This window comes from Notolabrus celidotus, chromosome 8 (genome assembly GCF_009762535.1).
Source record: "Notolabrus celidotus isolate fNotCel1 chromosome 8, fNotCel1.pri, whole genome shotgun sequence".
Classification (NCBI taxonomy): Eukaryota; Metazoa; Chordata; class Actinopteri; order Labriformes; family Labridae; genus Notolabrus; species Notolabrus celidotus.
The window spans coordinates 17224716-17238410 of NC_048279.1; the positions used below are offsets into that span (position 1 = coordinate 17224716).

Consider the following 13695-nt stretch of genomic DNA (forward strand, 5'->3'; position numbering starts at 1 on the left):
ATTCAATCTGCACAACAAGAACAAGCAGTTTACCCGTCCTCCCAAATCAGATTAAGAAAAGAGTCCAGGAACATTTTACTTCTGCTCCTTGACACTGAGGCGAAAACATTCATTTGTGTTAGCATGCTAAATTGGTAGGTTAAACACAATGTGTTTATTTTAATATAGGATTCTGTCCTGCAGCAGAGCTGGTGAGTGCATCTCTAAGAGACTGATTTCTACAAAGAAAAAAACACAAGCTGTGTGTTTTGTCTTGTTTGTTTTCAAAGGTGAGTCATCTGCAATATTCTGAATATTCCTGCAGAAGTCATGTTCATCCAGTCTAACGTACCAGTCAATGGACATGTACAATTAAATGATCTGTACTTGGGTAATAATCCGGTGGTTATGCCAAATAGAATCCTGACAGGGTGAGAAAAGACCCTGGCAAGACATGACAGCACTAACCCAAACATCCCTCCCCCTCGCAACACATTCTACCGTGGGACTTCTGAGGTGTTCCCAAGGTAGACAGGACATCCTCTCAGTGAGCTCTGGGTCAATCCCTCAAGGTTTCCTCCCTGCTGAAAAACTCCAAAGAGGCATCCTTATCTAATATCCAAACCAACTCTGACCTCTGAAGCGCTGTTTTGGGGCCAATCGTCGGCGGCAGCCATATTGCCTCTGTCAAGTCATTGTGACATAAAGAGGCGGGCTTTGTGCCTCCTAGCCAACAGCTACAGTGTTCCCGCCAGTCAGTCAAGTCAGCTGTGCCTCTCATTGGAAGACTCGTAATCTCAATATCTTCTAAATTTCTGCATTAGAAAAAAGTTCACCCCGTGTGCCGATCGAGAAATGAGCTATCCAGACTACACTCGTCTTTTGTACCAGGCTATAAACATGTTTATTTCTGCTGCAAAGATCATCTTTTCCCCATTCATGTGTACGTGACTTCCGGTACTTCCGGAGCCAGCCTCAAGCGGATCCTCGATGAACTGCAGTTTTTAGCACTTCCGCATTGGAGTCATATTTTTAGACCAGAGGTTGCCGCTTGAGAGAAACACATCAACCCAGATTAAAAGTTTGGAAAGAACAGCAATATTGAGATGCCTGAATCTGGTGTGTTTAAAATAGTAAATGATTACATTTACTGCTAGTTTATTTTGTGATTTAATCTCACACAAACTCTGTTTCCAGCAGCAAGCAGCTGCTGTGAGTACTCTGATGATATCCACTGTACATTATACGATCAATGCAGTCAGTCCTTCTTTAAAAGATAGTAAAAGCTATCAACTTATTTTGAGTTAAACATCCAGCTCAAGCTGCCAAGAAAATATCTGATACAGGTTTCACTCACACTCCTTTGAAGTAAAACATGTTCTTTAGTTTTTCTTTACACATACCTTGCCCTCAAAACTCTCCTGCCTTGCCTCCAGGGAATTTTGATATTTTTCAAAGTCCTCTGTAAAGGAAAATTTATGGCACTAAATACCAGAAACTGGTTGGTCTACTCAGATAGCAGATAAGGACCATAAAGCATGATCAAGGCTAGAGAGTGACAACAGAGAAGAAGAATAAGGATTTATCACCATTTCTGGATGATAGCACATGATTTAGACAATATAACTGTTCTAGTGTGTGAAGTTTATTATATTTATACACTACTGATTTATCTTCCAGTAAACTATGTTGAGGTTTGCAGCCAAACATAGCAGCAACAGATAAAAGGGTGATCATGATGCTCTTGAAAACAGTTTAATGATATAAAACAGATATTTACATCATAACTGCATCAGAGGACATTTACCATCCTTTGTAACAGCTGAGGCCTTTTCTAGTCAAAGCTCCTCAAGGTTCAGTCCACAGTTAAGCTATGATAAGACTTTATATAGGCAATATTTCTCATATGATGTGCAATGAAAGAAATAAAGTTAGGCTCTGCAGGCTTTCACAAGCTGCACCAAAATAACTGTGGCTTGACTGAGTCATTCCACAAGCCGGGCTGTGACAGCAACAATCAAAAGAGATTAATATTGAGAAGCATTATGTGGAAAATATGGAGATGGAGGCTTGGTTTTCCTTTTGAGGTCGGTGTGACATCAGCACATGTCTTGCCCTCTTTGTATGGAACCCTGCATTCAGCTTTCTAGCAAGCTATTATTTTCTTAAATGTTATGAAAGTATAAATCATGAGTTAATGGCTGCTGACAGATTTTTCTTCCACAAAAGTTCAAACTAAATCACTCTGCTTAAATTGGTCCCAAAGGAGTCAGGTTCAAAGCAGAGATTAAATGTAGTGTACCTGGCTTTTATGCCCACTTCGGCTTACATTAGCGCCCAGTCTTAACCAGCCGGGGGGCCAGGACACACACACCCACACACACACCGAGATCCACTAAAGAACACAATGTACCCAGCGTGATCTCTTGTTCTCTTCTTCCGTTTTAACCTTTCCCCCTTCCTTAACCTAATTATATCTGTCCTTATCCTTCTCTCTCCTCCCCTGCACTGCAGTGCTGGCGTTCTCGCTGCCACTAATGACACGGTGTGATCTCCGCAGAGTCCCCAGCCAGCGAGCCGGGGTCACATATGTTCTATATCATCTCCTGAACACTTCCATATGGGAGCATGCCACCCATGCCAAGACCCGACACAAACACTGTGCCTCTACAGGAGTGAAAGTAAGACGGACAGAGTGACAGAAATAGTTGGGTTAGAGAATAAACAAGAAAAACAGAAAGGAAGAGAGAAAGCGATGGACAAAGGGAGAAGGAAAATGTGAGGATATAAACAGAGGAGAATGGGAAAAGACAGAGAGGAGAGGAGCAGCCAATTAAAAGAAAAACATGGAGAGTGTGAGTATGCTGGAAAAGAACGCATACCAGGTCTGCTTTTTCCTTGTCTGGCTGTTGACTCAAGCAGACAGAAGCCGTCACAAACAGGAAAGCCTAAAATGATGAAGCACCGCACTGCTACTTCTTGTCTCTGCTCCCACTCCAATCTTTTCAGATTAAAGCTTGTTCCTTTTTTTCAGTCAGGCCTTACAGAAATATAGTTTCACAAATTATTTCTTCTAACCTCACTCTGTTGCCACTTCTTGTGGGGATTAAGTGCAGCATAATAAGAGATTATTTTAAGCTCCTAAAAATCACATTGAATCTGCTTTTTAAAAGATAAGTGACAGGCACGTCAGAAACATGTTCCACCATTACAGAAAGGTTTTTACCTGTGTCATGAGCCACTAAAGCCAGATAGTGCATGAGTAAGTGAAAACAAGTAGTATGGGACCAAATTATTGCAAATTGGTTAAAAAGAAAATCAAAGATGCATCAATTCTGTTTTGTTTTGGAGGACTCAGCTATGAATAGGGTTGCAAAGGGGTGGACAATTTCCAGTAAATTTCTGGAAAGTTTCCGGTAAATTTCCATGGGAAGTTAAGCTGGGGAATTTTGGAAATATTCCAAATTGGAAATTGTCCATGGGAATTATGGGAATTTATGGGAATTGAGGGTCATTTAATAGAAAGGTATCATATCCAAGCATAAATATTTGTTTTGTTATAAGCAGACATCCATCCAAAATAATACAATTAAAACAGATTTATTTGCAAGTTGAACTTTATCATGTGTTAAAGGTGACATATCATGCAAAATCGACTCTTTAATGGTTCTCCACCTGAAATATGTGTCCCTGGCATGTCTACAAACCCCCCGAAAATGAAAAAAATCCATTCTGCCCTGACATTCAGTCCCACGTCTGCAGATTTGAAGATCTAGTGGATGATTTTTATTTTTCATGGAAATGTGCTAGCGCTAGTTAGCATAGCCACATAGCTACATGTTCGTAGCTGTGTACCAAGACACACGTCGACATACTGACAAATAAAACATCAAGAAACAATAAATCTGTGACCAATCGTTCAGAAAGGTCCTGCTGCAGGCGCCTCTCAATCAGGATCAGATTCTGGATCAAATTCAGAGGGTTGAAGTAACACGGGTCTGTGAGCAGCCTTGTATATTCAGCCAACATGTAAACATTAGATCAATGTAATGGAGAGCCGAGGCCACATCCACTCCCTGAGGGGGCGTGGTCAGAGAGCTTATTCTCATTTAAAGGCACAGACACAGAAAACAGCCTGTTCTTAGCAGGGCTGAAAAAGAGGGGTTTACAGGCATGCCAAAATCTGATTTCAAAGTGTTTTTTTGAGCAATAAACTTTAAAGACATGTTTTGGGGACCTCTTAGACCAATATATTTTGATGAAAAAGAGCATAATATGTCACCTTTAAATATTTTATTGAACATTCAATTATTTCATCAAAGAAGAAAAAAATTAAAGCTGCAAGCGGCGATGAACGGGCCCTCGCACACCTGCAGCCGCCGCCGCCACATATAAACCGCCGCCTGATATTAGTTCCCACGTGATGTGAAAGCAAGATCTGAGAGTATATGCTGCCTTAGGTAGTGCAAATGTTCCAAGTTTTTGGCAGATTGCCAAGAAAACCTCAAAACTTGACAGTGTTCCTGGCCCACAATTTTAGTCTGAACAGAATTCCTTTAATCATTTTTACATTTTCACATTGAAAACTGTATGTGTTGATGCACTGCCTGAAAGTCAGCATCGCCTGGTCTGGCCACCGCCTGATGATTTTTGGAGATTTGGCCATTTGAAAGTCTTAAAAAAAACATTTTTTTTGGTTTATGTTGACACTTTTGCTTTAATTTGAATGCAAAGTTATTTGGAGAAGTGTTTCGGTGGTTTGATGTTAGTGTTCGGAAGGTTATTTTTACTGTCCTGGTCAATAGAATGTGAAATACATGTAACATGTGTAACAATGAGCGTTGTTCTTAGTGTTACTTTGGATAGCAGCGATGTGAACCTTATAGTGTTCATATCTATGTATCTGTCTGTTTCAGTCAGAGATGATACGAAACAGACAGATTTTTAGAAAACAGACATTTATTACCAATTTTTAGAAGAACTCAAAGGAAATACAAATAAGAGCATTTGAAATATGTAAAAAAAAAAAATAGCCCCAAAAAACAATATAACACATTAATAACAGTAATTGACATGTCCAAGAAATAATATCTTACCAAAAATTAAGAAACAGCTTATACACAACAGTATTTGTACATTTTGATCTGGGAAGTGGTTCATCAGCAAGGTGCTGGCTTCTGATCAGGTGGCCTCATGGTGAGTGAGCTTGTCTGTGGGAAAAGCAAATAGACATGTCATCAGGATAAATTGTATATTATAATGTGTGATAAGAAACACTAGAATCACTTGAATACGATTTGGTATATGAATGAAATTTGTAGGAAAGTACCATCTGCACTGTCAGATGGACCTGCATGTCCTTCTTTGTCATCTATCCAATCTGCATCCACTGAAGAGTTGAAACATAGAAAGATACATTAGGCAATGATGTTTTGCATGGAAAAGTGTGAATTGTTTGTTCAATTGGGTTGTTATTGTGTTGTCACACTGCTTTGTTCAAGTCGTAGGGATAGTTTGATAATACCAATGTTTGTTCAGGTATTGTTTAAGCATTAATTAGTAATTGTTTTTTAAACAAGGATAATGAAAGTACTTACTTCCTTTGGCGAATGCTTGGACAAGCATTTTAGTTTCCTCCATTTTGTTTTGTAATTTTTCCTGTAACTCCTGGATGGTGTTGTCCTTTATTTCCAGATGTGCAGCTTGACTCATCACAACAGATGTTTGCCACTGGATGTCCTTCCTTGCTGTTTAAATGAGTTCTGCAGAGCTTGTTTCTCCTTTGTATCTTGATGCACCACCTCAACGCCTGCCATGCCCACAATTTTTGTCTGAACAGAATTCCTTTAACAATAATTTAATCGTCAATATGTCTGCTATAGAATGTGCCTTGTTTGGACTGAATAAGAGAAAAGCCCTAGGAGGAGCTCTCAAAAGTATGCACCCTTATTTGGGCGTCATTCTTCACATAGGGGGCGGTAGTGAGCAAATTTTTTCGACTTTTTTTGCGACACCCATAAAATGTCGCAATTTTCTCCAGGACTGATGAGTGTGTTGGATGAGGTGAGATTACGTGCATTTTACAGTCACAAAAATCCATTATCCAACGTTTTTTTTATGCCCCGCCCCAAAGTCTGACACGCCCACAATTTTCGTCTGAACGGAATTCCTTTACTTTGTATTAATCGTCAATGTGTTTACTATAGAATGTGCATAGTTTGGACTGAATAGGAGAAAAAACCCTAGGAGAAATTAGCAAAAGTATGCACCCTTGCACGGACCCATTTTGGCCCCATTTTTCATGTTCAAAGCTAGGTGGCGCTCTTCCTGTTGAGTTTCGAATATGGGTGCAAGAGACTTTTTTGTGCATCCTGATGCCATGAATATGCGTAGAACTTTTCATGCATGTAGCTCAAAGAAACTCTATGTGTAGGGTGTTGGGGTTTTTTACCTCTAGGGGGTGCTACAGAGATTTTTTTTGCGAGACCTATAATAACTTGCAATTTTCACCAGGCCCGATGAGTGTGCAAAAATATCCGCACTTTCATTCACTTTCAGGGGTCCAAAAATGCGTTTTAAGTGGCGGAAGAAAGAACAATCCTTAGGGTTACAATAGGGCCTTCGCCACCATCGGTGCTCGGGCCCTAATAATGTTGAGCTAAATATTACTTCCCCCCCCAAACCCAACCCATTCAAAAATTAACAAAAATGCAGTCCCAACAAAGTCCCATTCAAAATGTTAAATGAAAAGAACCCCTCTCTCTCCAAAAAAGTCCCATTCAACATGCAAATAAAAAAGCATCTTCTTTTATAAAATCTGGTTGTCTTAGTCAGGATTATGCTAAAATGTATTTTCCCCAACGATATTTAAGTTCCCTGTTAAGAGCCAACCTTTAATTTAGTAAATAACTGGTTTATTCCTGTTAATCCCCATGGAAAGTTTCCAACTTTGAAAATTCCCGGAATTTTGCAACCCTAGCTATGAAAACTCTTTATAACCATACGAAAAGATGAAAAGTCAGCTGTGAAAATAAAAATATCTCTACTTGTATTGTTCATAATCATCACGTAAAAAGCCTTAACAGTAGCTCATAAAGTCCAGATTTTAGAGTGAAAATTAAGAATAACTTTATATTTTTTTCTCACAATGAAGTCATTCATATCATGTATTTGAATTTATGTGTTATAATTATGACTTTTCAGTTTCAGAATTCTGATTTTCACTATTCTTTTGTCTTTTCATCCCTAACCATCAACTTTTAAAGGGACAGTTCAGTTATTTTGAAATGAGATTGTGTGACATTCATGTGGCAACAGTCATTTTATTACCCACAGCGGATCCTGCTCAGCTCGGCCCCTTTGTTTAGAAACTGGCCAGAGAACCGGCACGGAAGCTGGGCCATCAACCCCTGTAGACCGGGTCAACTTCACGTCATCTGTCTAATTTTAAGAAGCTCCTACGCAAACACTGATGTCTGTGTAAGTGTCTACTCTTTTTAGAAATACACTGCTCAAAAAAATAAAGGGAACACTTAAACAACCCATCCTAGATCACAGTTAATGAAATATTCCAGTTGAAAATCTTTATTCATTACAAAGTGGAATGTGTTGAGAACCAATAACATAAAAACGATCAATGGAAATCAAAATCATTAACCCATGGGGGTTTGGATTCAGAATCATACTCAAAATCAAAGTGGAAAATCAGATCACAGGCTGATCCAACTTCTGTGGAAATTCCTCAAGACAATTCAAAATGAGGCTCAGTAGTGTGTGTGGCCTCCACATGCCTGTATGCACTCCCTACAATGTCTGGACATGCTCCTGATGAAACAACGGTTGTTCTCCTGAGGGATCTCCTCCCAGACTTGGATCAGGGCATCAATCAACTCCTGGACAGTCTGTGGTGCGACATGGCGTTGGTAGATGGAATGAGACATGATGCCCCATAGGTGCTCTATTGGATTCAGGTCTGGGGAACAGGCAGGCCAGTCCATAACATCAATGCCTTCATCATGGAGGAACTGCTGACACACTCCAGCCACATGAGGTCGGGTATTGTCATGCAACAGAAGGAACCCAGGACCCACTGCACAAGCACATGGCCTTACAATGGGTCTGAGGATCTCATCCTGGTACTTAATGGCAGTCAGGGTATGCCTCCCCAAACCATCACTGACCCACTGCCAAACCGGTCATGCTGGAGGATGAGGTCATTTTCTAAGGCTCTGGCAGTGCTCCTCCTGTTCCTCCATGCACAAACGAGCAGATAGCGGTCCTGCTGCTGGGTTGTTGTCCTCCTACGGCCCCCTCCATGTCTCCTGGTGTACTGGCCTGTCTCCTGGTATCTCCTTCTTGCTCTTGACACTGTGCTGGGAGACACAGCAAACCGTCTTGCCATAGCGTGCATTGATGTGCCACCCTGGATGAGCTGCACTACCTGAGCAACTTATGTGGGTTGCAGACACAGCCACATGCTACCTCTAGTGGTGAGGGCACTGGTAAAATGCAAAAGTGACCAAAAATCCGGCAGAAAGGATGAGGACAGGGAAATGGTCTGTTGCCTCCACCTGCAGAACTATTCCTTTATAGGGGTTGTCTTGCTAATTGCCTCTCATTTCTACATGTTGTCTGTTCCATTTGCACAACAGCGGGTGAAATTGATTCACAATAAGTGTTGCTTCCTAACTGGACAGGTTGACATTACAAAAGTGTGATTGATTTGGAGTTACATTGTAATTTTTAGGTGTTCCCTTTATTTTTTTTGAGCAGTGTATTTCACTGCTTAACTTTGCCATCAGAAAGCTCATTTGTTTTTGCACTTTTGTAAGGTTTGTTATGTCAGCTCAGTTTTCCCCCTCAACAGCACACACCATTTATTTTGATGGTCATGATGTAGACCAGTTGTTCTCAAAGTGGGGTCCTGGGACCCCTGGGAGTCCGCTAACCATAGCCTGGGGGTCCGTGAAATAATTTGAATAAATTTCTAATAAATTATAAAATTGTGCTGTGTCATTACAAAACAGCATATATACCATTGTTATGATACCATTTGGTGACTCTAAGGGATATGTGAGTCTTGCTACTGTTAATTTTCTGAATGCGTTTAAGATCAATTACTTGAAAAGTATAAATGCTGTCATGTTGAGTCTACAAGGATTGAAATGACCCTCCGTTTTAGAGTATACAAGTGGTATTCAGAGAGCCGGCTCTTTTAACTCGGCTCCCAAAGAAGAGCATGAATAAGGTTAGGGTTAGGGTTAGGATTAGGATTATCATTAGGGTCAGTGTTAGGGTTGTGATTAGGGTTATAGTTAGGGTTAGGGCTTTCATTAGGATTATGGTTAGGGTTAGGGTTAGGATTAGGGTTAGGATAAGGGTTAGGATTAGGGTTAGGGTTAGGATTAGGGTTAGGATTATCATTAGGGTTAGGATTATCATTAGGGTCAGTGTTAGGGTTGTGATTAGGGTTAGGGCTTTGATTAGGATTAGGGTTAGGATTAGGGTTAGGGTAAGGATTCGTGTAAGGGTTATGATTAAGGTTAGGGTTGGGGTTGGGGTTAGGGTTAGGGTAAGGATTAAGGTTAGGGTTAGGGTTAGAACCAGAACTAAACTTAAGCAAACAGAAACAGAACCACACTCAAGCAAACCGAACCAGAACAGAACTGAACCGAACCAGAACTGAACTCAAGTTAACAGAACCAGAACCCAACCAGAACCCAACCAGAACCAAACTCAAGTAAACAGAACCAGAACCAGAACCAAACTCAAGCAAACAGAAACAGAACCAAACTCTTGCAAACAGATCCAGAACCAAATTCAAGCAAACAGAACCAGAACCAAACTCAAGCAAACCGAACCAGAATTGAACCAGAACACAACCAGAACTGAACTCAAGTTAACAGAACCAGAACCGAATCAAGCCGAACCAGAACCAAACCAGAACCAAACCAGAACCAAACTCAAGTAAACAGAACCAGAAAAAACTCAACCAACTAAGCTATTAGGGTTAGGTTTATGGTTAGGATTAGGGTTAGAACCAGAACTAAATTTAAGCAAACAGAACTAGAACCAAACTCAAGCAAACCGAACCAGAACCGAACCAGAACTGAACTCAAGTTAACAGAACCAGAACCCAACCAGAACCCAACCTGAACCAAACTCAAGTAAACAGAATCAGAACCAGAACCAAACTCAAGCAAACAGAAACAGAACCAAACTCTTGCAAACAGAACCAGAACCAAATTCAAGCAAACAGAACCAGAACCAAACTCAAGCAAACAGAACCAGAACCAAACTCAAGCAAACCAAACCAGAACTGAACCAGAACACAACCAGAACTGAACTCAAGTTAACAGAACCAGAACTGAACTCAAGTTAACAGAACCAGAACTGAACTCAAGTTAACAGAACCAGAACCGAATCAAGCCGAACCAGAACCAAACCAGAACCAAACTCAAGTAAACAGAACCAGAAAAAAACTCAAGTAAACAGAATCAGAACCAGAACCAAACTCAAGCAAACAGAACCAGAACCAACTCAAGCAAACAGAACCAGAACCAACTAATCTAACCTGTGGTTAGGGTTAGGGTTGTGATTAGAGTTAGGGTTAGGATTAGGGTTAGGGTTATGATTAGGGTTAGGGTTAGGGTTATGATATGGGTTAGGGTTAGGGCTGGGGTAAGGATTAGAGTAAGGGTTATTATTAGGGTTTGGGTTATGATTAAGGTTAGAGTAGGGTTAGAACCAGAACTAAATTCAAGCAAACAGAACCAGAACCAAACTCATGCAAACAGAACCAGAACCAAACTCAAGCAACAGAACCAAAACCAGACTCAAGCAAACAGAACCAGAACCTCATTCAAGCAAACCGAACCAGAACCGAACCAGAACTGAACCAGAACTGAACTCAAGTTAACAGAACCAGAACTGAACCAGAACCAAACTCAAGTGAACAGAACCAGAACCAAACTCAAGTAAACAGAACCAGAACCAGAACCAAACTCAAGCAAGCAGAACCAACTCAAGTAAACAGAACCAGAACCAACTCAAGTAAACAGAAACAAGAACCAAACTCAAGCAAACATTATTAATGTCCTCAGTGCAGGTTGGCATTGAGAAAAGTCTGATGCCTCAGCTTGGATGGGCTGATCCAATTTCTCCCCCAAGTGAGTATTTGCCCTGTCTTAGAACCCTCACCCTAACCCCAACCCTCTCAGAAGGAACAGATGTAGCCATGATACGCTGCCTCCCTTCCATCACCTATATCTTATATCCTCACATGTGATTGGCTGCATGGCCGCCATGCTGACCAATCAAAACAAAGTTCTGCTGTGAGCAGAGCTGGGGCTGAGCACTGAGAGCTAAGCAGCAAAAGGAAACTGGGAGCCGGCTCTCTCTCGATGCGAGCCGGCTCTTCTGATTCACTATAAAGCATCGGCTCTGAGAGCCGATGCTTTTGATCATGACACATCACTAATGTGCTTAATCTGTGTTACAATTATGAGGGGGTCCTTGGACAATTTTCTCACCTGTAAGGGGTCCCTGGCTCCAAAAAAGTTTGAGAACCCCTGATGTAGACTATGGGTTGTGTCACTAGGCAATAAAAACAGGACACTTAGTTTGAAGAAACACTTCCATTCAGCTGTTTTGGTTTTCTGATTTAACTTCTGAAAAGTGAAGAAAGTCTGTAAAACGTCAGCTTTCAGTTCAGCAGGGAACTTGGTGAGTGATGCAGACTGCAGTCCTGCATGTGATCCTCTGATTCAGAAAGGTCCTGGAGTACAGTGGCTCTCTTGCTTTGTGGGCATAGTCTGACAATTTACAGACCTGCACCACCAGATAAATTAGGATTTCTCCTCCTCTCAAGCTAGCACAGAAGTTTGTCCCCCCTTTCCTGCCGACTGATGGCTCTTTGACGGTAAAGTAAAGCGCCAGAAAAACTCAAGAACTGTCCCTCTAATATCATAGCTTTGCAACTGTTTAACCTCACAACTTAACTTTTAATCACATAATTACTGTTGTCTTATAATCATGACTTCCTGTTGGTGTACTTTGATAAAGACCCAATTCCTGTCATTATTTTCTTCTACTTGCCTAAACGGGCCTCCGTACTGAGTCACTATGAAAACATTACAAGCTGAAAACACAACACTGACATTGCATTATTAATTTTTCATGGCAAGTCTGCAAAGTGATGCCTATTTACCCTATCTTACAGTATTAAGCAGACATGCAACCTCTTAATTAATTCATTTTTTGTCCCTTGGGAAGAGCTGAAGAGACGGTGTAGATGGGGCACATTAGCAGACAGTTGTCTGTTTACACATTCAGCAGACAGACAACAACACTGGCATTCATTTAAAGTCATGTCCCTGCCCCCCTGATAAATGTCAGTCCAATTAGCTTTTAGTTTTGTTTTGGTCTCTACCAACTCGTAAGGAAAAATACTGTAGGTTTAGGGTTAGGCTTTTCTTTAAATATGAGAAAACCATTTAAAAATGGTTTTCTATTTAATTTGCTTACATAACAGCACATATTAGCCAGGTCAAGACCTTACACATACTTTACATACAAGTTTTACCCTTTTCCCTCATGGGGGCACTAAAATCTACATTCAAATAATCTTCATCGCTTTGTAAATTTAACAAGAACATGCATTATTTATTAAATACTTTAAATGATAAAGGATTTGAATGAACTCTGTATGTAATGTGTTGTGTGGTATGTGTAGCAGTATTACATAACATACACAAGCAATCACACTCCCTCTTACAGACTCTGAAACGCTCGCCATGACCCTGAGTTTAAGACAAATGAAGGGAGGACAAGAGGAGACAAACAAATTGGTTTCCATGCAGATGTGTTTGGAGGTTGTGAGAATGCTGCTCTGCAGCTAATCAGCCCATCACCCTGACAACATCACACCTTTTACCACTATAACCACAGGCGACAGGACAAAGGAACAGAAGAATATGTACACAACATTAAAACACAGAGGCAATTAAAAGCATATGTTAAAGGAGAGAGTACAATTAATATTTTAGTCCCATGTGTGAAGAGACACACATTGTGACATGTAAATTTAAAAATAGTGCGAGCACTGTTTCCCTGGACAAATGTGAAGTTTTGCGCATGGTGCCACTTCATATGGAAACAGCCTGAGAGAGCTGTTTCTCCAAGGGTGACATATGGTAAGGAGTGCTATAGGAGGCAGAACAGCCTGTTCACACGAGTGTGACAGTGCAACTTGTAACATACAGTACATTCACAGGAGATACACAAGTGTGGACTCATCTAAAATACATAGAACTGAGGCCTGGCTGCACATATACCAGTTTGTAGTTGTTTTTAGTGTTGTTGGTAGCCTTACTAAAAAAATGCTTGAGATTTCAACTATTTTAACAACATACTTTATTTGTGCATCATAGAGAGACTCCATCTTAATCTGCCAGACTTTGTGAAATACTGCACTGGCATATAGTTAAACAATTGAAAACAATATTATTTAACTTTAAACTCAGTAGTAAACAGAACCCTGTCCCAACTTTTTTGAATGAACTGCATTAAATTAAATTGGGCAAATAATTTTCCTAAAACAAACAAAAGATGCTATGTTGTACATGTGCTATTTTCAAATGAAATGTTTGTTTAGTGTTATATTTATACGATGACGTATACAGGGGCTGAGGTTAATGTAATTGGTCAAATTTGTGG

General features: G+C 40.4%; 1 protein-coding gene and 1 long non-coding RNA gene across 2 annotated transcripts in view; both read right to left on the minus strand.

Annotated features, from left to right (window-relative positions):
- The window catches only part of LOC117817997 (A disintegrin and metalloproteinase with thrombospondin motifs 2-like), a 220011-nt gene that overhangs the window by 185565 nt on the left and 20751 nt on the right, over positions 1-13695 (minus strand).
- On the minus strand, positions 5063-5961 carry LOC117817998. Its single transcript, XR_004632282.1, has 3 exons — positions 5577-5961; positions 5309-5368; positions 5063-5189 (listed from the first exon to the last, which is right to left on the minus strand). It is a non-coding gene; the product is annotated as an uncharacterized LOC117817998 (long non-coding RNA).